This window comes from Phycodurus eques, chromosome 4, assembly GCF_024500275.1.
Source record: "Phycodurus eques isolate BA_2022a chromosome 4, UOR_Pequ_1.1, whole genome shotgun sequence".
Classification (NCBI taxonomy): domain Eukaryota; kingdom Metazoa; phylum Chordata; class Actinopteri; order Syngnathiformes; family Syngnathidae; genus Phycodurus; species Phycodurus eques.
This window is the reverse complement of record NC_084528.1, coordinates 31,954,025-31,957,634: the sequence shown is the minus strand read 5'-3', so window position 1 is coordinate 31,957,634 and position 3,610 is coordinate 31,954,025.

Sequence of the window (3,610 nt, the reverse complement as noted above, 5' to 3'; positions counted from 1 at the left end):
CCACAGCGAGTCCCGCCCTCTTGCCAAGCTCGTACCTCGATTTTGTTGGACCCATATTCAGCTAGCAAAACGGACAAACAAAGGCAATAAAACCCTGAAAAGTCACACAATGACGCGTTACGCAAAGTAGCCACCGCCTGCTACAAAATGGCGGCATCGCCCGGCATAAAATGGATGACCGAAATGTTCGCACACTGCCACGAGGTTCTATTTTATGTCATATTTTTCTTCGATCTGCGGTGCGTCAATGGAATAGTTCCAACATTGAGGTGCTCGTCAATCTGGGTTCCACTGTATTATTTTCCAAGTTAAAAGTCCTCATCACAGTAAATGACAGTATTCATAGTATATTCTTTCAGTGTTCATTTAAAAAGCATGACTATAAAACGAAAACGAAAACTTTATGACGGGATGTTCCGTCATAAAGTAAGGAACCTGTGTCATTTTTTTTTAACCACGTGTCGGCGGAATCCGCGAGCACTTTTGGGTCGCTTGAGAACCGCGGCCTGACTCGAATCGCAAACGAATCGCAAACGACGTGACCGAGCCGTCGCATTGCACTCGGATTCTGCTCAATCTCGCCGGCAGGAAAAAGAACGAAGAACGAAGAACGAACGATGAACGACGAACGATGAACGAAGAACGAAGAACGATGAACGATGAACGATTCTTCCGGTTCGTCAAACGCTGACAAAGAAGAAAATAAAGACCCGATGGCTTCCTGACACAACCAAACAAACACTCTCAGCATGTGTGTGCGTTTGCATGCCAGAGGAGGAACACACGTGCTCTTTAACCTTTGGGCTCAAGGTGTGTCACTGTGGGCGTCGATGTGTGTGTGTTGAGTGTTTGTGGAATCTCTGACTGTGATGAAATAAAAACAAACACACACACGCACGCACGCACGCACGCTTTCCAGCCGGCTTTCACCTTCCTTCAGCATCTCCGCTTTGTGCGCGTGCGTGCGTGAGGTAAGCCCCACCTGACTTCTTTTCATTTGCGAGCTGTCACTCGTGGCCAAATACACCGTGACCCCCCCACCCTCCATTTTGGAACCGTGCAGGACATATTGAACTCCCCTCCACCCCCAAAGCGTATGAATATAAAAAACACATGGTGTGTGCGCGCATGCGTGTCCAGGTAAGCGAACGCGTTGCACCGTTTGAATGCCGTCGTCCGTTTGGTCAAACACTGAAGGCGTTTTTTTTTTTTTTTGCATACTTGAGATATTTGATGACGGTCATCCAAATGTGTGCACACGATGCAAGCGTGTTGAGTACACTCACACCCTGTTTTGAAACCCCAATTTTAAAACTTAACCCTGCTTTTAAACCCTAATTTGATACCCTAACCCTGGTTTGAAACCCTAACTTGAAAGTCTAACTGTATTTAAAACCCTAACCCTGTCTTGAAACTCTAACTGAGATTTAAAACACTAGTTTGAAACCCTAAGCCTGGCCTAAAACCTTAACTTGAAACCCCAACTGTATTTAAAACCCTAACCCTAACTGGAAACAGCAACTTGAAGCTTTTACTCTTGTTCAAAAGTATAACCGTGGCTTTAAACCCTAATTTGAGACATTAACCCTTGTTGAAACCCTAACCCAGTCTTGAAACCCTAATTCAAAACTTTGACCCTGTCTTTAAAACTTGAAACTGGAACCATCCTTGAAACCCAAATTGACGCTCGGGGGGGGAATGCCACAGCCAATCGGGCGGCAGATGCCTCCTGACGCCGGCGGCCATGACGGTAATTGTCGAGCGGTCGGCCAGATGACACCTCGTCCTCCATTTTGTCATTGTAGCACACTTCCAATGCCGCAAAATGGCAACTGGGCAGCCACGCAGATCGATCTCGCGGAATGGAGGTCACGCTTTTGTGTACGAGCGCGTGGGGGGGCGGGGCGTCAAAGCAACGTGTTGATCAGCTGAGTGGCTCGGGTGGGATCGATAAGAGGATGTCGTCGCTAGCAAAATGCGAAATGCGCCCTCACTCGCACGCTCAATTACACACCACAGTACAATAGTACAGCATACAGCAGTATGCAATACACACCAATGTAGTACCAAGTCCTTAACCTTGGCTTGAAACCCCAAACCTTGTTTGAAACCGTACCCTTGGCTTTAAACAAGAATTTGAAACCCTAACACTTGTTTTGAAGCCGATTTCAGGAACATAACCCTTCCTTGAAACCCAAACCCTCGTTTAAATGTTTTCTCAGCATTTAACACTCATTTGAAACACTAATCGCTCATTTAAAAGGAACAATTATTATTGTAAGAAACTTTAACCTCATTTTAAAACCCTTATTGGAATCCCAAACGCTGGCCTGAAATCCAAACATAAAACCCTGACCAAGGCTTGAAACCTTAAATTGAAACCGTAAACCTGTTTTGAAACCCTAAATTGAAACCCTAACCCCGTTTTAAAACCCTAACCCTGTTTTGAAACCCTAAATTGAAACCCCAACCCATATTTGAAACCCTAACACTTTTTAAAACCGTAATTTGAAACCCTATTTTGAAACCCTACTTTGAAACCACTACCCTGTTTTGAAACCCTAAATTGAAACCTTAACACGTTTTGAAACCCTACTTTGAAACCGTAAACCAGGCTTCAAACCCTAATCTGAAATGTTGCGGCGTCCAATGACCTCTACATCAGCCCGACCGGTCCTGTCCTGCTGTCCTGTCCCGTCCCGCCGCCCCCGTCGGTATTTGGGCCGCTAACCCCCCGGACGAGACGTCTTCGCATTAGCATTCGGGGTGCCCGGGCGGCCAGACGCATCAATATTAATGCTCGGCCAGCGAGGAACTTTGTCCAGCATCAATATTGATGCTGTTGCCATACATTGCAGGCGAGGCCCTCTCAAGGATTTATAGCGAGGGGAGAACATTTTTCCTGCACAGCAATTTCCACGGCAGCGAGGGAGGGGGAGCGGCGCGGCGGAGCGAGCGGCGGCCCGCGCCCGACGAGATCCGATCCGATTCCCCTGGCGACCGCGATAGTTGCCGGGGAAAATGAATGTTTCATCCGATGACGGCGGCCGAACGAACTTTGGGAAGAGAAGAAAGTTCATTCAAAATGCAGCCGGAAAGTATTCGCACCGCTTCACTTTTGAGTTATCTCTATATTCCAAAATTGATTCGATTCGCTTTTTCCCAAAAAGATTGACACTCAAAAACACACTCCATAATGCCAATATGGAAAAAAACTCGAGATTTTTGCAAATGGATTAAATTCATTTTTTTGCTCTCAAAATTTTACATTAAATAACGCATAATGAAAAACATTTCTGAGATTTTGTATGGCAATTTATTAACAATAAAAAATAGGAAACTCACACGCACATACAGAAAGTATTTACAGGCCTTCACTTTCTCCACATTTTATGTCACAGCCTTATTTCAAAATGGAGTAAATTCATTTTTCACCCACATTTTACACACCACTGGCCACAATGGAAACTGTTTAAAAAAAATATATATATATATATATATATTATAAATTCATCCAAATAAAACAATAGTTAATATTCACAGCACTTCACTTTTTCCACATATATTAGCAATTTTAGAGAATGTATGGAAAAAACAAAAAAAAAAAACA